The sequence below is a fragment of the Varroa destructor genome, unplaced genomic scaffold (assembly GCF_002443255.2).
Source record: "Varroa destructor unplaced genomic scaffold, Vdes_3.0 BEIS01000005.1, whole genome shotgun sequence".
Classification (NCBI taxonomy): Eukaryota; Metazoa; Arthropoda; class Arachnida; order Mesostigmata; family Varroidae; genus Varroa; species Varroa destructor.
Genome location: NW_019211458.1, coordinates 12891021 through 12916731, shown reverse-complemented (window position 1 = coordinate 12916731; position 25711 = coordinate 12891021). Strand labels below are relative to the sequence as shown.

At 39.6% G+C, this 25711-nt stretch overlaps 2 long non-coding RNA genes across 2 annotated transcripts; both read right to left on the bottom strand.

Annotated features, from left to right (window-relative positions):
* Positions 1–314: 314 nt before the first annotated feature.
* LOC147755294 (uncharacterized) lies at positions 315–8453 on the bottom strand. Its single transcript, XR_015329287.1, has 3 exons — positions 8325–8453; positions 7196–7265; positions 315–411 (listed from the first exon to the last, which is right to left on the bottom strand). It is a non-coding gene; the product is annotated as an uncharacterized LOC147755294 (long non-coding RNA).
* Positions 8454–21188: 12735 nt separating this feature from the next.
* Positions 21189–25348, bottom strand: LOC147755293 (uncharacterized). Its single transcript, XR_015328911.1, has 2 exons — positions 24829–25348; positions 21189–22535 (listed from the first exon to the last, which is right to left on the bottom strand). It is a non-coding gene; the product is annotated as an uncharacterized LOC147755293 (long non-coding RNA).
* Between the last annotated feature and the right edge of the window lie 363 nt (positions 25349–25711).

Here is a 25711-nt window from a genome sequence, read left to right as displayed (position 1 = left end):
GGAATCCCATCAGTTTTTACTATTAAGTCGAATAAGCCAGTAGATAATCAATGTGAGCAAAATTATTATGATGCTCAATAAACACAGCAATGCTATGACGGAAACGAGATAACAGCTCAAAAACGTTGTTGTTAAACAAAAACGAACGTCTCGTAAACCATTTACCAGCAACGTATCTTTGGCTCTGAAGCTTTATTTTGTTAAGGAGTTGTGCGCTGACACCGAAGGGAAGTCAATATTATCAACGTTCATCGAACGGAACAGCTTTTCCGCTAGGAGGATAACTTGGACAATGATCTCGAACACATAAATGGAGAGACAGACAGCGAGTAAATGGGCATTAACGATCTGTGTGCATTCAAGTCCGTCGCCGCTCGAACAAGCCATTTCTCCATTGCGCTTCGCGATGTCCTTTGAAAGACATTACAGTCAATACAAATACGTTACGTGCTTAAAAAAAATTCGGCCGATTTTGGCTCTATCGTTCGAAGCGACATCAACCCAGAATAGTTTTACTGTTGACAAAAACAAAATATATATATATATATATATATATATGAACAACCCCAGCCATAATTATCGTACTTTATATGTTACATAATTAAGCGTCAACATGATTTCAAATGCACTTACATTTACGTATCATATGATATCGTACGATATATTCTTCAGCAAAACAGATAACATTTACTAACTGATAAGTTCGTTGTTAGTTGTTTGTCCAAAGCAGATGCTTACGTATAGCCGCTATAATATATTTAGGCGTTATATGAGTACGTATATGAGATCTCAGGTTGCTATTTCTAATTAAAGAGATTGCAAAAATAACATTATGATCGTTGATTTGGAGACTGCACTTTAAAGATTTACGCGGTCTCTTTTTTTAGAAATCGGACGGTAACATGGACAGATCTGTTAGCCAAACAATCGCTTAGCTCTGACCTCCTACAGGAAGATCTTGACACGAATCGAAGCCATGAGAGTTGTACATCCTTCAATTAGAATTGATAAAAAAAGGATTTGAGATGTTTGTATACCATTCAACATTGTAGTACGTAGGTAGTGGTTGACTGTTATCGTGGAGTGACATTTGCTCGTCGATACCTTTTCCACCTAACTTTGAACTTACTTATCGGTTTCAATGAGGATTCGTGAACGCACTATTTGTTCCGGACAAACGACACTTTTGTATAGCTCGTTCGTTGTAGCCCTCTGATTCTGTACTCACTCTTGCAAATGAATTACCGACCAGATGCTAAGTCTTGCCAGAACGGCTCTATTGATAGGGTTATCGCGGAATTAGCGGGCGTTGGCCCTAACGCGTTCCGAGTTCACTCACAAGGAAAAGTTAGCAGTTGATAGCAGGGTATGTCGAGACCCTTTGGCATAACTGTTTGATGTTCCTATTTCTTTTCGATGCTAAATTCCACAAATACGTGCCTTTTTGAATAGATTTTTTCTTTGTTAATGCTGAACTTTACACGCATGCGGCTTTAGACATTCTTATGTTTCCAACTCACAGATTGACCACTACTGATAGTAGTTTTCTTCGCGAGCATATCCTCTCTGGCGAGCTAGAATTAACCAAGTTAGATAAGCTAGTTTACTTTCTTTTAGCGTGCCGTTAAAGTCTGCTCTCTTATGGTATCATTCAACTAAATGATCTATATGTCCGTGAGATAATTAAGAGTGCTGATAAGGAAGCCATTAGATGAAGTAACATGTAGATTCGTGTCAAACAGTTCCCGAAATAGAGTAAATAAGCTCAACTGGTTTACTACACAAATTACTAAAAATTTCGGAGACGCCAACGAGAGACGTCAATAGGACACCAAGCGATAACTCACAATTTGTTCTGGAAGAAGAAAAGACCGTACACCGAACGTGCATTGGATGTAGAAAGCAAGACGAAGTGAGATTAGAATGTAAATTACGTAATTTTCTATCGAATGCACCGTTGATCATTGCTAGTATATCAGAAGGATTTTCATCTACTATTAGAATTGTCTATAAAGCAAACAATTCACTAATAACCTCTCGGTTGCCTAAGGATTAGGAATGAATCAAGTATTCTAGGAAATATTACCAAGAAAATCTACCATTTCACAGGATACTAACTTCTAGTTGTGTCCTTTGAAATACCTAGTTGATGGCGAAAAACTTAAACAGGAATAACTTTGCGTTTAGTTTCCGACATTCTACTCTAATTGAGCCGGTGGATATTCTCGTCATGTGAAAATTGTTGGTAGATTCATATATATATATATATATATATATATAATAAATCAAATCGATTTACATTTTTATGAGAAAAAGGGGTTAAGAAAACGACAAAATAAGCAGCTCTTTTTTTTCTAGTTTTAAAAACAAGTTTGGGAACATCATAGAAATAATCGGTGTCACGCATCGTGATAACATTGACGAGATGCCTCGGCCGAACACAGGATAGATGTATTCATCCTGATCTTGAATAGCTCGCATGATTCTTCACCATTTGTACATGCTATGGAAAAATAGCAATATTAATTGGCTATAGAAATTGTAACATTAATTAGCACATTCTCGGGTTGTTCTAGGAAGGAGGTTTAGAGCTAAACGGAGTTTACCTATGCCAAGGCGAATATTGACTCACGTAATCTCCCCATTACGGATAGTTCTCATTATGGACTAGACGTAGTTACCCTTCTACTCTCCATTAGAACACTTTGAGCACGTAGGTGATGGCTGTATTTTATTTAATATATAAGGCTGGTAGCATATCGAATTTTGCCGGTTCTAAAAGAATGTCTACGGATCTGCCTGGGTGCTGCAATAAGCAATAGAAAAATGCAAGCCATATAGTCAGAACCATGTCTCAGATGCATCTGCAGGAATCTTTTGTATAAGCCAAGACACTTACCACCTTTTCCCCATATCTATAAAGGAAGCAACAAACACCAAAGGGCTTTGGGCAGCAAAATTGTTATCCTGTAGTATAAGAGCATTATTACACAGGGCGGTATTTTCAGAAAATATGAATTGAACATATTGAACATGGGTAGTATCCTTCCGGGTGGCTTATTTCTTGATTCGAGTCTTTGTAAGATTTGTTTTATGGCTATTTTCCGCAGATATGATCTGCGAGTTGATCGGAGTTGATTGAGGCTACGCCGTTAGAGCTCAAGCCCTTTATGCAAAGACTTCCCCACCATCTTTCTTGTTAGCTTTGCTAAGCATGTCCTGGTACAAATCATCTATGTTTAGCAGATCTATTTAAGGGAACAGATTTGACAGTTGCGGATGGGGGATGGGGTTTTTTCAGCGGTGAATTTCAATGGATTCTACTTGAACGACTTTCGTTGAAATATAAATTGACATATTGGTATCTAAACGATCCATCGACTGTAGACGGACAAGGGAAACCTCGCGACGCGTCCAGACGACGAGGGCACCGCAACAAAACCATGACAGTACTAATTCAAACCAGAGTGTTTTAAGTCATCATTAGGGCGTTTCGATTCCTCTGATAACTACGTCCTGTTAAAGTATGAAACGCAGTTGAATGATTTAAAAATGGCATTATTTTGATTGAGAAACATTTTAGAACTTAATTAAATTTGAATTGGGTTAAACCGAACAAAATGAAGTGTCTTGTTATGGTGCAGCGGTAGGGATTCTCCTATTGAAGCTAGGGATTCGCGAAAGAGTTCAGGCTCGCACTCGGATCTAGACAGTCTATTTTGTGCTATGAGCCGGACACATCAGAAACAAAACGATAATAAAATTATTATCACTAACAAGAACATACAGATCGCGATTTGTGATTATACTAACAGATGATTGAATGTGGACAATGATAGATATGTCGCAATACTGAGCGCTGCAAGTGTAGTTCGGAGCTTGGTTCAGCTATTGTGCCTCATACAAAGGTCTAATAATTATTTAGTTTCTGCGATTTGTACTTTTTCTCAACGACGACAGTCGTCCTGCACCCAGTTATTTCGTAAGAGTCTCCTAAGGGAAAGACTACAGTTTAGACTATAACCGGTAGTAATGCCTGTGACATGGTTGGAGCATATTACCAGTATCAGTTGTAACGGCATTCGTCAAGGATAACTGCACGGTGAACTGAAATGAATAATAATTCGAATCATTTGGAGATCGCCGAATTCTAACTGGCAGGTCAAAAGACGACCCTCATGTACCTAGAGTTGGGTAAAAATGCCCAGAAAAATAATGCATATATCGTCAATGAGTACCACATTATTTTCGATGGAGGCCACAAGGTCTCAGGTTCGTATTGGATCTCAGGTTTTTTGCTATACGGCAACGCGCCAGTTCCTCGGCGAAAGAACTACATTGCCATTATATATCTAGGTATGGAGAATAGCTGAATGATGCGTGTGGCAACAGGATGCGCACGTAAAGCAAACTGTTTGTACTTAGCTCTGTTGCTAGTCTAGAAGTACTAATTTTTCACTGTCTGGTTTCTATTGGCCTTGGACGTCCTTTATACGTACACAAACTACTTCTCTTTCTTAACGAAAGTATAATGGTTGACGGTGATCAGCTTATTAATATAGGTTTGACGGCTTATAAAGGTACTGCTTAGTTATAAGAAGGCACAGTAGCAAATCATTAACGATATACAGTCTCCTCATAACAGATCTACCGTGGGATGCACCATAGCGCAGCCGCCTTCGAATATCGATTAAAATTTTGGCATGCATGGCCTTTGGAAGCGAAGTTGTTACTGGATTACCTCGTCCGATTATTACAGCTTTCGATGTTCTGTTTACTTGGCCCTCCGTCACTTCTGCACCGGCAGTCTTCAAAGAGACTTAACTGCATATTGTATAAAAGGATTTGGCATTTCATTCGTATCCTTTCGTGATAGCGATTTGGGTCTGGCAGCAAAAGATTAAGAAACATCCGTATGATTCCAATCTGGATGTAAATCAAGCCCGCACGTTGAACGACACGTCGACTTTTTTACCTTTGGGTGCCTTCTGAGCCCGATTATCGCCACCTGAAGCAACAGGTGTTTGAACATCTAAAGGATGAAGCCAATTGATCTCCCCTTAGCGATTAGTGCGCAAACTAGCACTATCAGTCTAACCTGGTGGATCTTTCGCGCAGATCTTGGACCCGTTTGAAAAAAAAGCCGTACTTTAATGAAGACCACTGACTCTGTCTCTGGCTAAGTTTAGTGAATAAACATTTGATACTTCTAACAGTACAAAGATGTATAGTGTCAAAATATTAGGTAAAAGTGGCCTAATTGAAAATCAACACATCATTGGGTAAATGTTGTTGGGCAAAAATCGTACGATACGTCAAAAAACGGCTTAGACTTAGGTCAGGTAATACCCATTTTAGGGTAATAGTACAAGAAGTACGATGCCACTCTGACGCCAACTGAGTTAACTGTATTTCGTTTATATGTGACTATCTATATATGATTCGAATGTGTAGAATAAAAAAACAACTTAAAAACATGAGCAACCGATAGACACCTTAGGTCAAGTATTTACACTGACTGAATACAGCGGCAGCGGCAATAGATGGGTTCCCTCTGCGTAAGTCATTGTCATCTCTTTGTTGCTATTTATTAGTGACGACTATTTAAAGTTCTTGCTTGATGTCGTGGCACTAGTTCTGGCGATGGGCACTGATTCTGATCAACGTTTCTGCTAACCCTCAGCAAACCCTCTTCACAATTAAGTCCTGCCTCGAGTCAAAGCAATTTTAAATGAGTCGCTATTCGTGAAATTATGACGCCGATCCTAATGAGATAGTTATAAATAAGGATTATTTAATCGGACCATAATTACCTTTTAGTACATATGAAGGGTGAATGAAACCAATTGAAATTCTGGCTGAATGTTACATTACCCTAAATAGAACAGGAAGAGGAAGACGATTTTTTTTATCGTTTAATGTGCTGGTTATTCATGTTTTTTTTTTTTTTTTTTATCTATTTATATGCCGATTTAACGTATACGTCCGTTAAGATTGTACACTGTAAAGAGGATTCTCAAGGGACGTTTTTCCTCGTTCAGATCGTACTCACACGCATGTCTTTCTTTTGCGTGTCCGGGCTTCCCCTGCGCAGAACTTCGGTCCGTTGGTGGACACCCTTCTTCCGAATGATATTCAAATGTTATTCTACGCGAATTGTGGTCAACCGTAATTTCAATGGCGCCCAAGAGAATCGACATTGAGGGATTGCATTCGAGGCACAACAATTTGTACGTGTCAAGAGAGCCGGCGCTCATCGGCATTGGCAGACCTATTACATTGTTTGATTTGACCCATTCCGATGGACCCACAAATGTACATTCGTATAAACAAAGAGATCTACCTCACTGACCATTGATATTCGCACACCCGCTCGTACACCCAAGGCATGTTTTCACGCGCAGGCCAAGTGAATTTGTCTAGCAGTTAGGCACCGATAGAAAACATAACAAGTACCACAAAAACAACTGAGACTGCGCCAGATGGAGTAACAGGTTTTTCGATTAATCGAAGAATACCCACACAGAACAACGCAGCTTTTGTACACCTCCACACACAAGAACACGATCACCCTAGTTAGACTGAACGTAGAGGGAGATCCAGGCATTGCTAAATCAATATGCATTCAGTGGGGAATCAGCGTCGTTACTAGAGAAACGTTGCTACAGAACATACGAAAATAGATCGATTCGCTTGGATTCATCGATTGTATGTATACATTTTAACCGGTTAATTATGCTACACAGCCATCGGACTGGGCCATTGTTGTTGTTGTCATCGTCATCGAAACTGCAACAGTCAACTTAAACTAACAAAACACAGAGTGTAGAGATTCTGTTTCTGGCTTCAACGTATACGCTTTTCACCTAAAACCTATTTTCCTCATTAAATCAACGACTACCATGTTCAACGCCGAGCACCTGTTCTAGTAGTTGTGCTTGTCTAGCTCTGCCGGCTACTCACAACGAATGTATCGATGCTACAATTGACAGTCGATAGTAAGTTGGCTAGTTGTCACTGTATTTGACGATATCTCGTTTCTACGGCAGATTATACATGCCAATTGTTTTTTGATCGTTTATTTAGTTAGAAATCGAATGAATATAAAGCGAATGCGCATTTTTAAGCAGACGCATAGACTCTGCTCAATATCGCCAGCAGGTTCACTTCAACAAATGAGCCTATTATACATTACCTGTATAACGACGTGATTTCCAGTTCGTTCACAGTCATCGACCACCATAAGCACGGCCATATTTCAGCAGCTGCCAACGCCTCCGATCAAAGCGCATACGAAATACAGGTAAACAACAAAAAGCAAATACTATAATTAATGGTCAAAATTGATATTTGCATTAAGCCGCCATTGCTCGTTTATCTACAACTGCCAATGCGCTAACAGTGATGAGGATACGGGACATCTACCTGGCACCAAATATTGCCAAGGGCAAGTAGACAATCGTCGGCGCAAATCACACACAAAATACATACAATTCCAAAAATTTGTGTGTGTGTGTGTGTATGTAAAAAAATAAAGCAGAAGCCGGCTTGAGATGATGATGATGAATTGTTAAATATGAAATTCTGATCCACTCTGAATTAAAAGTTAACAATAGCTGTCCCTTTTTTTCGAACCAGACTGTGAAGCGTAGATGACATTATGTTGAAACTTGAGCTTCAGCTACTTTCTGCTTATAGTCATATGACAGACGTTAATCAATTCTAGCTAGAGGCCTATCAAATCTTTCGTTTAGTAGAAAGTATCTTTCTACTAATAACTTTATAATAAAAGTTATTAGTAGAAAGATTAGTTGAAAAATGATACCAATCCGAAAAAATAGGCGATGCTCAGCCAAAAACACTGCGGCAATATATTAGGATCACTTAGAGATAAAGCGGGAGATTTAAAAACTTAAAATCTCCGCTTCCAATCCCGTCCAATCGTTGAACATCCGGTTCCTATAAAAAAACGAGTTCCTATAAAAAAAAAAAAAACCGCAGACGGTCGCCACCAGTCGACACTACGTAGACCTCAGCATTTTGCTAGCATAAATTTTCCAAACGAACTGTCAAATATTTTCAACACATCACGGTTCTACAGCGCTGCTTGTCCAGCGTATGGTCAAAGCATATGGTCTTACATAAACTATATATTACTAGAATATCCTTCATCATCCAGCCATTATACGTTAGTTAATCTGTGCTTATCGAAGTTTTTAGTGGAAAAAATCTAGTTGTTAAAGGCTTTGCTGTAAGGCCGAGGTAACCCAAAGGCAAAACAGAGGCACTTTTGTGTATCCTTATTAAATACGATTGGCACCGACCGTTAGAACGACCTTCAAAAGGCTGCTGATCATTCTATAATCGATATCTTCGTTAGAAACATGCATATCTTTCACGACGCAATTTCCCTAAAGAGTTCCAAAAAAAAATTAGCGTATAACAAAACCGCGGATTTCGATCGATTCAGGAACGAACACATTTTAAACATCGTTGTTCGTATTATTCGATTCATATTTGGGGCAAAGCCTAAGGCATTACTGAACGTTTTCTCGAGGGGCAAAGGCTAACTGTTTCGCCATCTGATCAACTTCCGAAATTATAGGGAATCGTCTTACGACCTGTCTACAATATATCCGCTACCTGTCCACGAAAAGATACGGCACAACAAAACAACCATCTACCTATACCGCCCGTTGGTACCCAACACGAGACGTTTAAAACATCCTTGCAATGTCAAGGACACTGATCTTTAATTGCTCATATACTTTAAGATAGCTTTCGATCTCGTAAAATTATTTTACGAAGTGCTCGGGGTGTCGGCACACGCGCTATTCGTCCTCTGTCCTCCTCTGTCTAAGGCTTATCTAAAATCTCTAGGCAGCGGTATCATCGTATTGGTTGGTTCATTGATGATTTACGCAAATATTTCTAATTCCGCTGAATATTCCATGTACAACTGACATCGTCTGAAAGAAAAATGGCCGTATGAAGCCTGACTTGTATTGTATAGGACGCCAGTAATAAAGACTTTCTTAACGTATCTCGATGCGGAATATGCTGGCTGTGGTTTCCGTTATCTTATAAACAAAAACGAGCCATGGCAGAGGTCCGGTATAAACTGCGTCTACCGATTCTGTGATCGACAATGTCAAAACGCGAAATGCCACTTGTCGAATGCCGTGCGCCATATTGGGAATTCTACCCCAAAGACGTTCACCTCGATATATACGTATGCATGATATTATAGTATAATAATGATGATGGTATATTTTTGCACCGAATTTACAGTGACTAAACGATAATTACAATTGGAAATAGGATTTAGTAATAAAACTGAGACAACTGAGGGAATACTGATAAATTTGATATCTGTTCGTTTGATAGTGTGCTTCTCATCTATCTATGGAGCCGGGACCGATAGTCAGCAGTTTTTTTAGCGTTGCTTTTGTTTAACTAACAACATTATTTATTGGCACATTGGTATGGCAAATAGATGAAACTACTATACAGAAACCCAGAATTGCTCATCTGATATATTTCAGAGCGTTTTTTTTTTCTGAATTATCTCGAGCTAGCTTGAAGTGAATTGGAAATACGCGCTTTCCAAACTAAAGAAATTGTGCTAGTAAGACTAAATTCTATTATCAGCGTACTATTCTATTGTAGTTAGAGCCAGAGCAAGTGCTTCGATCGGACTCTTCTGCGATTCAATTTAGCTAGTAAATGTGTAACATTGAAGAGTACAATAAAGCTCTAATTATGTTAGTTGCATATAGAAAATCACAGCTGACATACATTTTTCGGATGCTATGAGAAACCACGCAATAGGAGCTGAGGCAACGGATGTTGCCCTTAGAATTTCGAAAAGATATAAACAGATTCATGCTAACAGCGCGCAAGTTAAAATCATGCAGAGATACTATTATAAAAAATGTATCTATTTAGTATTTTTATAATTCAGAGCTTCTTAAAAGTCGTTGTTGAAGTCTCGCGTGGTACATTATTCAAGAATTGGTTTTTTTTTTCCTATATTTACAGCAAAAATCTCATTGCTTTTTTGAATGAAAAACGACAGTGTAAAGTAACGTGCGTACAAGGTAGTGCGCCATTTCCAAAATTTCTTATATATACAGTTCTAACTAGATTAATCATTGGTACTTTAAACACACACCGATAGCTGATAGAGATAGATTCGCCGAACATCAGCAAGCATGACCGTTTACCTACTTTCTATAGCATCTTTTGCGCAAGAGTTTAGATTCAAAATTCGCTAGTCACAGGCCCCTATATTCCTTCATCTTTGAATCGTCTCAGGTATACCCGTGATATTAAGATTGCCTCAAACTGCTTAAGTTCAGTTCGATTTTGCCAAATAATCTGTTGAAGAATTTGAATGACCAGTAAGAGGTAAAGGGTGAACGACGCGTATTTACGCTTCGTGGACCAACAGTATCGTCAGATTGATGAAATGCTGCTTTTGATCGGGACGGGCATCGCTAGGCCAACCTGATTTGTTACATAAAAAAGGTTTTCGGAGTATGAGGAAACACAGCTTTGCCATTCTGTACGGAAATCTCATTTTGAAGCTGAGATATACGCGTACTTATAAATACGCTTGTTTCTCGGGTTTCCAATCTATAAATTTCGATACAAGTAATAGCAATGTGTATTCTGTGTTGCTTTTTTCTCTTCGAAGAGTAACAGCAGATGATGATGGTTAGCTGTACAGTGTTACTGAAAAATTATGCAGTTTTTTCATGTTACCTTTCATATGTATTGGAATCAGTTCAATAAAAAATAAGAAAAAAAAAACGGTGTAGCTGACCTGTGGAAGCCCGCGGAAAGCAGCTTAGTTTGCGATTACTTGACAGAACCGCGTAATTGTCTGCATAGTACTCGAATCGATACATTCGCGCACAGGCGCTTCGATCGCTACACCTTTCCACCCTATCCGGCAAGAAACCTATCCACTGATCTTTCTCTTTTTGTCATTGTTATTAGTGCATTCTGGACAAACGTAAAAACAATACCTCGTAGATTAATAGTGCACAATCCAGAAAATTGTTTAGGCATCACCAGGCTACCGCTCGATGACCCCTCTGTCTCTCAGAAACCATGCATCAAAAAAGCTACTGACGGGCAGGGTAGGGCAGGGCAGGGCAGGGCAGGGCAGGCAATCCACGCAGTGAAAACAGACAAACTCCAGCATCGCTGCAGGACGAAAAATCGAAAATGTGACGTGAGCGAAACGTCTCCCTGACGTTGTTCCACGGCGACAGACGCGATGGTCTCGACTCGACTCTGGTGCGATGTAGCCATGCAATTGAACTGTATATTCAGATCGGCAAAAGTTGGAGCCGGCTCGCACTTTTGCGTCCGTATGCCTAAAACGGGCGTTTTTTTTTTATAGCCCGTGGATGCGTGTTTGTCTGTGCTTGTGTTTGCGTGCCTGTGCGCGTGGTTTGATTTGTATGAAACAGTTTCAAGTCAGCAGAAGCTGTTTGCCGGCCTCTCTCGTGAGTGGACCCTTTGATGGCGAGTTTTCTGTGTGTTGTAGCCGCCGCAACTAGTCCTCAACGAATCGCGGCGAACAGCCCACAACGCGTTTGTCTTTGGAACAAGCCTGTTGATGTTGCTCAGCTTTAGCAACATTGTATCGAATGAAAAGAAGATGCGTCAAAGCCAATGGAGTCAGCGGGAACGTAAAGCGGCGGATGATGATGATAAAGCAGGTCGTTGAACGCTGGTCGACCGTCTGCAGGCGTTACTCGAAGTTGCCTCACCAGCAAAACCGATCCATGTGTATTGAGTGTCCTTCGATAGGTGAAGCTCGAGGCTTGAAGCTTTCCTCAGCAGATAAACATGCTGGAGTGATACGCAAATGTGTGTTTGAATCGATTTGCATAAGAATACATTTACTGAATGCAACAAAGCAACGAACGCGATAAAGACTCTACTGTCGATGACGATAAGGAACGTGAGAGCAATTAGAATTAGAAATGTAATAAATAAAATAAAGCTAGACCGAACTAATAGACACAGCTTTGTTAGCACAGATGAATCAAACGAAATCTAGCACCAAAGGATCTAGAGATCTGCGCAAGGAGTCTTCGTAGTAATTGATAGTAAATGCGCTGTTACCCTTTGTGGAGCGCCAAAAAAAAAACACTCTGATAAAGAGAATTTACAGCGAAACACATTGTCTGGCGTTTTAACGGCAACTTGAGTCATTTATATATATATATATATATATATATATATATAAGGAAAAACAATCTACGTTTGGATGAATTTTACCATGTGAGCATTAAACTGGAAGGTACTTATGGTACCTAATCGATCGTTACAAGTTTTTGTTATTTTAACGAATGAAGTGACCATAAACGACAGCCAGTACAACAGTGACAGAATCTCGACAGAGGTAATATAATGAAACCTAAAGGTTAGATAAATCGTTTCGACAAATATTCTTATACACGTATATATCGTGCACAGATATCAAGTAATAATATTTTTACCAACTTTTTATCTGAGGAAGAAAAAAACCTATGCAATAGGTAGCGTGGTGCCTAACATGTCATTGCTTTAGTGCACAAAATGGCCTGCGAGTGCTTCTGTCATTTACCTTAAATATGATATTATGTTCGTCACAAAATAAAGATATAAAATCAATGATACCTATCTTTATGGAGCTTAGGCAAATCACTTTATATAGTTATCCTTCATTATTTCACGCACGCACGCACGCACACAGGCGGATTGTGTGTTATGTGTATGATGAAGAAACTCCCGCAGTCTTCTAGGTAAAGCTAAAATTAATCCGCATCTATTTAGGTATGTATCATAGGCACTTGAGTTTTGGCTATATCCGAAGTTTTCTGCAATTAACTAATCTTTAATAACTTCAAATACTCGTATAGCTTGAAGTGTTGTAGACAGACCTAAACAAATAACCACTGTCCGTTGCAAACGTTCGTGTTCACGCTACCGTGAGATCCTTGTTTAAATAAATCTGGATCTTCTATTGTCGCTCCGTAAATTATTATATCAGAATGAAATTGCCAAACCTATCGGCGCGATCTAACTAACTAGAAGGTTCAAGCCGTGCATAATGTTTTCACAACTGCAAGGAGGACGAACAACTAAATAAGTTCGATTCTATAACAAACTGCTAACTTCGTACTCTGTATTGGTAATGCGCATTACAATGTGTATGAAAGAAGTTCATTCGATAGAAAGAACTGAATGCTGAAACGTCATTTTTAAGCGACCCAATGTATGAACTGTATCAGGATCTGGCGGCGAAAGTTATTGATTTTGTGAAAGTGAGCTTTTTCTCCGTTGGTCCGGAATCTACAATATCTACAACACCCGTTAGTCATTATCCCTTTTCACAAAACAATTTCTGTCGGTGATTGAACTCGTGGGTTTCTGTGAGAGCATCGGAATCCAACAGGTTACGCAGAGTGGCACTTGTTCAATCTATGATAGAATCCAATTGTAGTTTAAAGAGGCCGTTAACGTTCGACATCTCGACCAAGTCCGTGCTGTAACATTTGTATCACATGTGAATCTCGGCTCGTACGAATCCTATGTCAATAATTGTGCACATATATACTACTAACGGCTTTGCTTGTTAAACGCGCAAAGCATGCGCGCGATTTTTGAATGTTTAAATCATGAGAAAAATACCTTCTTTAAATTGCCACGCACGAAGGATACGTAACTTTTTATTGTCCGCCTACCAATCGCAGCCCTCCACCTGCCCGCGTTCTCTTTCAGTTTCTCTATTTTTTGATGCGATTATATTAGGCCTTAGTGATAGATGTACAACTACTTAATGCAATGATATACAAATACGATCGATGGGTCGTTGCAGCAGGTATTGGTAAACCCAACGCTGAGCCACGTTTTACGTGAACCGGTCTGTTTTGAGCTATTCAATAGTTAAACATAGCAACCGACCGACGTTTGAAGCCCACTATTTTAGCTAACGGTACAAAATTACAGTTAATTAATAATATGATAATTATGATGATGATAATAATCTTAGTGAATTTGGCGAACAATTTAATTAGTACAGAAATCGCTCTATATCGATATTTGTTACCGTGCCCAACGGTTAATTCACGCTCGATCGATTGCTATTTAATAGAAGTTTCACAAACGAAAAAATCAAATTGTTCCCAAACCTGTGTTGCATTAGTCTTTTTTTGGAACAGCGGTGCTGTTCATAGTAATACTTTACGAGGGTCGTAAAAGTAGGTTTACGGATGGGCCTATTTTTGGGGGGAAAGTAAATTCAGAGGAGAGAAAAAGAGTTGGCAGAGAAGAAGAGACGCAATGAGCAGGCTAAAAGTGATCTATGCAAAAAGTGTCTTGGAGATAACGCTTTTAGGCCTTTGATCGACGAAACACTAATGATTCTTAGTAGCGTAGAAGATCACGAATGGTCTCCAGAAGGTGCACATTGCTTTGAACTGTAAATACGGCTCGCAATATATATCTGGTTCGCTTATGAACTGCTTTATTTCATTTTCCAGATCCTTTCGTGCTTAGATACAATGAATTGAACGAGCGGAACCTTAATTTCATAGTGAATGCTGAACGTAGAACATCTGGCATATTAAGCACACCATCGCATATATGTTTCAGCTTATAAGGAACTGAATACATTTTGCTACCTAGCCAGATTGAAAATGAATTAAAGAAAGCTTGCGATAGATAATAGTTAGATGGGACGGTGTGAAAGGATCAACAACGGACGATATTTATATGACAACATATATGTATGAGCTGAAATCTATCTAATCTGACAGAAATCTGACGACGTAGTACCTCTTCATCAGTGTGCCACGAATCAATTAACTGCGAGCACTAGAGCTATCTGTTCCATTTACTCTGTACTTTAAAGTTATTCCTGTTATGATAAAAACATACATAGGTAAACATACGGCATAAAAGCCGTATTAACAGGTCAATAACAGCATGAAACTCCACATCACTTACGGACGATCCGTGCGCCATTATGAATAATAACTGCTCCCTTGATACCTTCAGTGATAAATTATAAACATATGTTAATGCCCGCTACCGCATTATATAATTACACACAGAGATCACCTATTTCCGACATTTACTCCACGGCCAGAAGCCTACCTTTTTCAGCTGTAAGCCTATTTTTATCTCAGTCCTTTCATTGAAAATGAATTGGAACGAAATCGGCTTAAAAATGCTTAACATCAGGTTGATTATGATTTATAGGCAAAGTATTTTGCCCTACTATACAAATAAATGGTAGATACGTTTTCTGAGTAGGAAAGACTACGGTTATGTCGCGTATTATGATCTTATGTTATGTTATATAAAATAAATTGTTATAGAAATTTTTTTATTGACTTCAGGAATCAAGGAAGTGATACCTCCAATTAGTTAAGGCTCGACACGCTAAGCCGGATGGTAAAAGGTTGACGCGCACTTTTCAAGACATTCGTTTTTTACCTTTGTTCTTTTAACCGCCTTTTCTGAGTAAAACCAATGTGTCCTCTGAATTCAGATACCCTAAAAATTCGAGCTTTGATATTAAATTTACCGAAATTGTCAAATTTTCCTATTATATGGTAAGCCCCAATGTTTTTTTTCGACCAGCCTCTCGTCTAAAATGATGGTAAAAGTTACATTTCAAAAAGTTTTGTGAATAAACGCAAATATCGCATTAATATCAAAATATTTTGTGTGAAGTTTTCAATGCATGAAACTTTCGAACATTTGTTTTTCTTTATATGCGAGTTGTTATGTGTGGCAGTACCAATTTGCTATAGGTTTAGTGTTATACCTGGAAGAAGGTCGGGTCTTCTAAATATGGCCAGACATTACATCGGTATCTATTTGGTTGTTCCATTGGAATTTCACCATTGAATAAACACAATCTTTCGCCCAAACAATTTTAATCAATTATCTATTATTAGCATGGATCCGGATTCGTCTTTCAAGCACCTTTCAATCCAAGAAGTTGACATTTTCTTTTGCGATAAACAGGTCATTGCGCCATTTTACACTTTTTGAAGATACAAATTTTTCCCATTAAGGGAGCTCTGTAGGGATAAGGAAAAAGGTGATAAAGATCAAACATCACCGTTAATCTGGGTCGGGCGTTGCTGCAGTGAAACATTACTTTTCCCCTATTGACAGTAGCCAAATGCTTTCTTTCAACACGTTGCCTTAAGCGGTCGAGCTGCTAGAGCTTAACTAAAACGACAAATTGGTGATTTTAGAGATGTTCATGGAAGAGCGTTTTCTTGCAATCCCAGCAAATGCATAGCATTACGATAGTTGGATGAGATCCAGCATTACCTTTCGTTCAAAGGGCACGCTTCAGCCACGATTTGTCCTGACTGAAGTTGTTGTAGATTATCAGTTTTTTATTACTCAATACTGTCCTTGTAGTAAAAAAGTTCTCATCTAGTTTTCGGCTTTCGGCCGTGCACACATGTTTCAGTAGCAGTTGGTGATCGGCCAAAATATGAGTAACTCAAATGTTTGCCCGATGGACCCTATCATTGCTAGTTAGATAGATCTTTGAACGGTCGATTTTAATGCTCCGGTATATCGTACAATCTGACGAGGCCTTATTAGTAGGTCTTAGTCGAGTACAATAGGAATATCAGTATCGTTATAGTCAGAGAGACGAACCGCACGTACTTTGTCTTCGATGCTAAAGTCACCATTTCCAAAACGAGCAACCGCTTTCTGGTTGTGTACTCGGCTATAATATTGGTCACACAGATTTCCTCGTACGTTTAGGCCACACTTTCCAGAAACAAAAACGAACTAAAATTGTTTGTGACATCTTTATTTTAAAAGACTTCTGCAACTTAACTAGAACTGTCACTTGAATCAACTATAGCATCAAAAGGAGTTCAGAAGACAACCCTACAAATGTAATGAAAGACCGCTTTTCTCAGTCACCCAAATTTATTTAGTGGCGAAATTGTGGAACAACCAGAAAAAGAATACTGTCTAACGAAGATACTCGTAATTTACCGTATGGTACAACTGGCTTTGAGCCATCAAAGCTTCGGGATCCTCAAGGTAAAGGAATACACGGCGAACAGTTTGAGAAAAGCTCCACGTGTCAGCGGTTCTTTGCACATTGAGATTTCATAAAATATTTTCCCTTAGCCTGATACGAACTTCAAATAAAGTAACGACCCGATTTCGAAGACATTAGGGCATACCATGTAATACCAATCGAGCCTGCTTCTGACGTCTGAGTAAAAAATATTTATTCTATCACAAACAACATCAGAAGATCTAAACACAGAATGTCTTGAAATTTACGTAAAATTAGTAATTTTCCGCAATTAATATTTGTACCATCACACTCAAGGTGATTATTTATGCAGTCAGATCGCGAAAGCGTAGTGAAAATATCCGCGACAAATGGCCGACTTTCTGAGAACAGACCGCGCTGTAAAGGGCGTTCGTTTCAATCATCTATACTGGTAAAATAATTTGTTCTGAGTTTGATCCGGTATGCAAAATATCAAAGCGTCTTTCCAACGTACCACTTAGCAAGATGTTAGCTTAATTGGCTTTGTTAGACCTTTGTCCTTTTGCAAATCGGGCTACTCGTTGTATGTAGATCATTCGTAAGCTATTCCATATATTCAGAAACAATGTTTACTAAACCATCACCTGTAGCTCTTAGCCTGCCCAGATGTGATTTACCGTTTGGACGACGGCAATTGTTTTCAGTTGTTTTTAAGTTGCAGTTAAGGATTTCCGTAGAGATCGGGATTAGCACGTGCCAGGTAACTCCGGCACAACTCATTTTATGCTATTGCCCAAATATAACGAGCGTTTCAGTACGCTTCTGTTGCATATTACGAAAGTAAGATAGGAAAAAAGATGATTTTGAAATTACAATGTTTGCCAAAGACCAAAGGCATATTAATCTTGTTAAGTCTATATGCATAGTTAACGGATTGCATCGTTTACCTTCTATTAAATAGATAATGCCGGATCAAATCCTCAATACTGACGGGTGGCACTGAAAATAGTGTTTGAAAGACTAGGTCAGCTTTAAGGTTAAGAAAATAACGGAAGTAGAGCATGCTTTATCTATCGGAAGGAAATCGATCCCTGATCGTCTTAGTACATCTAACCAAAGGGAATTTCATTATGTTTGAATGTTCGATTCGTTAATTCTTCATTGACTAGGCAGCACCGGCTTAATCCATGTTCGTGGCTTGGACGTTAGTCTAAGGGAGACCCAAGCTCCGAATAGACGCACATCTATGTAGTGTACTATATTATCTAAACATGCTATCTTGACATAATTAGATAGTACAGGATGTCTTGGAGCGTAGTACGCGTATGATAAACCCACGTACGCGATGAGGGTTATCTATACGAGCAGTACACAATATCATTTAAATGTTCCGAGGTTTACGTCCGGTATTGTTTATCGTTAAGCAGTTTTCTAGCAGTAGACTGGCCCCATGAAGGAACGATTATGCCGTATTATCCAGCCAGCTAAATATAGCCACCGCTACTGACTCACGTACAGAGGCATTTAATTTCAGTGAAGTGCGATGCTGGTTTCTTCAAAATCATATTACGACATTTTCGACTAGCAATTCGTCTGAAGGACTGAAGATCTTCAAAAGAAAGTCGTCTGCATGCGATTCCTGCCGATTACCCTTACACGTAATGTTTACAAAATATCTATTCGAGGCACTAGAGCGCCACCATTGTTTGGATCGTATTTGCACACTCGAATCAAAAGAGACGTGTAAAAATATAATGGTACACATATCGTTTAACCTGCTATTGCTTTAAATTTTAACATTCAGTAGTCTATCTGACTGATACGCGTCGATACAAAGACCGTGCGGCAACCTGTTCCATGTAGACCCATCGTTTTAGCTGAAATGACAAGTTTTTTTTAGTTTCAATAAAGCTGGCAATTGATAACAGTACGATTTGTTCACAGGCTGGCTCGGTAACGAAGTTCTATCATTCCAACGATACAGATAGACGACAAATATTCAAGTGCGCATAAATCCGTAATGGTGATACCAATAACAGCTTCCAGCGAAATTTTCGCGCCAAACTTTTTCTCAACAATTAAGCTCTCTACCGACCCCCGGCCAGAGAGATTATATAAATAAATGTATAGACACTTATAGATGTTCTTATTAGACATTGCCCATGCCATATATTATGTACTTGAAAACAAAGTAACGACTGCATGCGTTGTACGCAGAGGACGTGAAGTGTACGCATGTTCGTACATCGAAGTGTACAAGTATGCCTTCTTTACCGCCGTCATTTAACTACTACAAACAGAGTAGCAGTGCATGCTACATCTGCGAGCGTCTATTACATTTGCTTTAGAAGTTCATCATTTGACTTTTGGGCAGGTTGTTGGGGTTGTACTACTATCAGCGTTAACTGTGCCACTCTTAACTGCAGCAGAAGTGCCCCGACTGTTTTCTCTCCTCCGGGTAGTAACGCTCGTTTGTCGGGGGGTGAGGGGGCTAGTTGTGGTAGTCGGCGTAGCGGCATAGCATCTATGGCGGTGCTGGTATCAGTTTAAAATTTATGCTCATCTAAATTTATGGTGACAATCGAATTCCAATTCTCTGATTTTCGTCTACTTCGCTATTCCTGGTATCCTAACAACAGCGGCGGCGGCGGCGGCGGCGGCGGCGGCGGCGGCAGCAGCTGCGACAACAGCGTAGAAGAAACAAGCAGATATTCACGCCTTTGTCACTGCCTCTTAATTTCATCCTCCAGTCGTGGTTTTTCTCCGCCGATGTACATACATGCATAGCTAGTAGTGGTTATCTTTCTAATAACAATAATAATATAATAGTAATATCTGGTCGACGGCCATGACATCACGGGTGTAGACTTGGCGCCAGCTAAGCAGAGATCCTGCATCGTAGCGCTCACCAGTGGCAAGAACATCAACAACAACTGACTGTAAAATGAAAGCCAGCAGTTGCGAGGCTCGTTGTTACGAGAAGCAAAACTCCAGATACAGAATCTGAGCACGGATTGAAATAACGTCAATAACAACAACAACAATAAGTAGAATATATTATTGCTAGAATTATAACTATTGCGACTGTAATAAGTGTAACAGATAATTGATGATAAATAAAATAGATAAAACCTGCGCCACTGTACCGGAGAAGCGTGCGGCGGGATATTGCTGGAGTGTGGCGTTGGTCCGCGTACTTTCCGTTCGCTGGTTAGCCAGTAACAAATGGACAGATACGAAAGTGCACACGTATGTACATGAATAACATAATCTCATGCTTTGTATTGACAAAATTAGTCGCAGTCTTATTAACTTTTATACCGTATATTTTCAGTAAAAAACACATGTATTATATATACACTTTGCCTATAGACGGACTAGAGGGTGCCGAACGAGATACTGAATATGCACTCGGGGAGTTTCTTTCTAACTGCGTGCATGCGCAGTTTCATAACACAATGACAGAATAGGTTCTAACTCAGCTTCACGTACGCGCATGCGACGTCCCAGTGCTGAATGTATATTTTTTTTTATGCTTAACCCGTGTCGGGGTACGATTAGTTCGTATAGTGTTAACGCTTCACCATAGGTGGAGCATTTTGGGTTGGACTTCGTGAAATCACAGTACATAATGCCTTCTTGTTTTTCGTTGCCTTATGTTGAAGTTACATTGTTTTCATGGAGATCACTTCATTCAAGCTTATCAGGTGTAGTGGCCTCGCTTCCTACCTTAAATTCAATCCTCCTACTAAGAAACATGGTGTTTTTCAAATCTACTTCGTCCTAAATAGAAGTCCTGAAGGCGTTTCCCTACGAAGTTAAAAGCGAGCAGTGATTTCACTGATAGAATAATGGTTCAGCTTTAGTATATAAGGGGTCGCATAGAAAAACGAACTTAATATGGGAAGTAGTGAAAAAAAAAGGCAAATGCTTAACTATGCTAAATGTTTACTGCTGAAAATAGAAAATTCTGATTTGCATACTTGGCCTTAAGCGATTTTAGTAACGGCAGAAATAGAATTTTGATCGTATGCGGGGATTGATGAAAGAGTTTGCGGTTCGGCATTGAACATTTACTTACACCTTCAATTTTTTATCTACATTAGATCGTCTTTCTTTTATCCAAGACATCTTGTTTTCCAGTCATTGAAACGTCTCAATTATTTATTCACGTGATGGTGATTTTTATTTAACCTTATCTAACTATCGCAACTTTTTCTTTATAATTTTACGGAGAAAATACATCTTATCGGTAGCCAGGTCGAGTAAATGAAGGGCAGGAAGGGGACCAAAACGGAGATCGAAAGTTTTGGCCAAAAGAAAAAGAAGAAGTTACGACACGTGAGCCAGTGCGTCATGAACCCTCAAGGTTTTCTTCCAGAATATTAAGATTGCTTTTAAACTTTTTGGGTATACATTTTTGTGGTTGTCAAGAAAAAGGTGCTAATGGCAGTGGTCGACACAAGTCCTTTATTTTCTATCCCGTCACTACCTGTGGGCAATGTTAAAAGCCTTTCATACTAGAGGTCAATCTGAATGTCCTTTTTGAAACTCCCTAAATTTGCCATACTTTCAAATTCACCATTTGATATTTTTTTTTAATAGATTTGACATAACTGTTAACGTTTTTTTTTTTTCGTATCAAACTCTCCGTTTCTTAATCCTCCATTTTTGTTTTGTAGTGAACATCTCCTCGTTTAAAGCATTTCAGTGAAGCGTTTAGTTGTTAAATTTTGTTCCAATTTGAAGCGTTTTCTTGAAATGTTTTAGGTCTCTATTTTTGTCGGAACCGTTGACCAGCCTTTATTTGAGCTCGCGTAACGCGATCATAATCAATTGGCCTAAGGGTAGGATGGACAAAAGTTTAAAATCATAGACAAAAATACCAGATGGTTCCTTGGACTCCGGTTTAAGTGACGATTCTCTTGACAACGGAAGTGCTAAGTCAACCAGCCATGGCGTTCTATATTCATGATTTGATGGGTAAGTGGAGGATAGTAATTTTTATATTGCAGCATCAACGAGCAATCGCATGGCTCTCTTTCTATTGAAATGTATAATGTGTAATAACTATACAATTCGCGTGAATAAATAAAATTATTTATGTGCCATAGGCGATCCTAGTACCCACAATCTGTGGACCTTTTCCGCACTCAACAGTCATATATCGTTCCATCACTTTTTTTAACTGGCATTTTTTTTAAACCATTATAAGTTTCCGCATTCTTGTTCCTTTGGTTCCGTTTGTCATAAGCGAGTGGCAAAATGCTACACTGTGTAATTAGAAGAAGGGTTCTATAAATTTGCTGGGAGTATTTTGTACAGGTAGTGAAAGGCTACTTCAAAGCAGGCTCTAAAAATGAAGTTGCTTTTGTAGTAGTTAACACGTGTTGATGGATAGTCCGGGATGTCTCAGAATTGATACTCCAAATGGCACAAAATAGCATTTTCGACACCATCGCCAATTTCGGATTTTCATCTAATGAAAAAAAAACATTGTTAGGATCAATATTACTACTATTGTTTTATACTGGAAATACGATAAAACGTAAGAACTGACTCATAATGGGTAAAAGGTAAATAGTAGAACAGACTTAGAAAGAATGATTAATAGAAATCGAGATATTCGAAAAGGATAAAATAAAATAACGGTGAGAGATATCTATTTTCTTTCCAAGAAATATACTTGAGAATTCAATACCAAAGGTTGCACGTCCGGTCTTGAGGCCCACTTTATGAATTTGCTATTCAACGTTGGCAGACCTCTTGATAAGTAAATTAAAAAAAAATGATAAGGTAATTGATTGTATAATTAATTTGCTACTATTTTTTCTAATGTGGTGATATGTGTGCGCTCGAATGTGTTAAATATATATACTATGATAGATTTATCAAATACATCAAACTTGTTTTGATCCCAATATCTGATTAGCTTACAAAGAATTAAGTTGTCTACTGAAAAATAATGAATAGGTTATTGTAGAATCTCAGCACAGAATTGGAGCTTGGAGTCGATTTGTTGCAATTATCTATCCATGCTACCTATATCACAGACTGGAATTGCGGATTGACGCTCCTCATCTCGTACGCACTCTTCCCTTGGATTGACAACAACAGCGGTTTCGCTTGACGTTCTATTTCTCCTCTAGTTGACACGCACAGTGTATGACCCATTAAAACCAAAAATGTATATAAATTGACAGAACTAACAAGAAATAATAACAATTATTAACTAGCTGCGGACAATCATTAGTGATGTCACACGGTTACGAGTGGTGCGTCAAACGGCCTGGAAAGGAATCAATGGAATGCATCTGGATTTACGTTCAAGTAGAAGGATAGGGTCATCACTGTATAACTTCTTTCTTTGTACCGTGTTCTCCAAATCATATCCCTCGTTTTTTTGTGCATTTCCACGGACGCTTCCGGAAATGAATTCTTGGTGCTTTCTGTTTCCTGTTACCGTCACGTCGCGCTCGACTTGTATTGCTGTGCCGGCTATTGTGATAACAGTGTGTCTTCGTTCTGACATCACCCGTATACTTTGTTCCTCTCGTGCTCCTTTTTTCTTCGAAGAAAATAGACATCTCGTTCGCTAACCAGCAATTCTTTGTGCATGCATTGATTCGCCAACTATATAGTAATACTCACTGACGCTCTCTGACGAGAACAACAGCCACGGTCAACCAGCCCAGTTATCTGACATTTACCAAGGCCACCAAGTTCGAAGATGCGTAAATTATAGCACTGATAGAGCCCTGAAGAGTCAAAAAACATTGTAAGAGAAAGCGGGAGAAAAAACAACCACAGCGTCAAAGACAGACAAACCGCACTAGTGTATTATCTTGACGAATCGGCCAATCCGCGAGCAGGCAAAGCGCCTCGACGATGAACAGAAAAAACAGAATAGCATTGAAGTGGTCGAAAAGGGCCGCTGTTTCAAAAGCTGCCTTTGCTGTCGGTGGCCAAGAAGGGCCGTGTCGACTGGTTCGAAAGCGCTGCAGCTTCAGAGGCAGTGGTGGTAGCAGCAGCATAAAAAGTGGATACTTTGTAACGCCTTGAAAGGGCTTGGGGCCACCCCCGGTTTGCAATCTCGGCTCGTTTGGAGCGTCGCTGTCTGGATTTGGAGTTGGCTGCATGGCCCTGTTCGTTCGACCGATCAGCGATGGCATTCGATGCCGACGCTAACCACACGACATTGACAAAGGCGAAGAAACCGTAAAGAGCAAGAGATGACGGCTCAGATGAGGTCGCTTCGTGTCGGCTGAAAATACACCAGCGGAAAGAGACGACACCAATAGCAGAAACAACGATAGCGACGATAAACTAGTTGGCTTTAATCATTGAAGACAGAGGGCAGCCCCTTTTAGCACTGCTTAATACTACTCTTTGTCTGTGTATCGGATTATGTCGATTGACATAGCTGAGACCAAGGGGACGCTAACCGACAGAAAGGCGAAAAGAAAGCTCAGTTTTCAGTAATTGCGAGTGTGTCAAATCCTATAATCACAACCCGTCTGAACTAATGCCATAGTCCTTGTAAACATCGGAGATATTACACCATTGGCATAACACACAGCTTGGATAAGCTTAATATACACATAAATAAAGAGATACACACAAATTTTTATATATAACATTGACTCGAACGTATATCGCGAAGCTTAATTCGAGAAAGCTGTTTTTCGTTTTTTGAATTTTCAGAACCACACAATCGTATCGTTTTTCTCTTCAAGATACAATGACTCTATCTCATAGCGTTGCAGTCGTACCTGCATGCCTCTGTTAATACTGTCGCGGTCTTCCTCGTCGGTTGGCGAGGCACTTGGGTAACTTTCAGTGCGTTACCTCCTGTGGAACTGTTCTCCGTAGAGCCGTTACCTGTCTAAACACTGCGATTATTCAACTATTAAAATTCGTGTTCTATTTCAAATCCTTTGTTTCTTGTCGTACTAGTGGAGTATAAGATGCACTCGTCAAGCCCGTTTTCTCCAAGTGTCAGTCCTTCCAGTGGCGACAGTCGATGACAGCGACTGCCGTTCCGCAGTGATGGTAGTTGATATCATCAATTACATTTACTGCCACTATTGGCCCAGTCTGTTTGTTGCCTTCTCAATGCTTACAAGGGGCTCAAGTCGCTTCACGTATCCAGCCAGGTATCTATGGGCATCTATTATATATGCAGCGTTGGATACGGGTAAGAGCATGTCTGTGTGCGAGTACGGGGACGCGCTCTCCGGGCGAACTGGGAGACTCTAGTTTGTTCTAGCTGGTCGACAACTATTAAGCGTCGTATGCTTTCAGTGGTATCGTTTGTGGTCGGATTTGAAGTAGTTGTGTGTTGCGTTATTTGACGGCCTTTCGTGTCTCTCGAAGCAAGTGAATTGATGGGCTGATAGTCAGACAGACAAGTCATTGAAGCGCTTCAAGGAGCCCGTCAACTATCAAAATAAGGATAACCCGCTGTGGATAGTGTATAGGACTATCAATACAGGAGTAAATCGTAATGGAGCTCTGGTCAAGGCGTTGGTCACGGTGGCTGGCTGGTGGTCCCAGCCAGATACTATGGTGGTGAACGTTGATAGTACCGTACCGATTTTACTTTAGCTGAGTTTGTAATTGAACGCCGAAGCAGTCTGTCCACACTACCTGAGA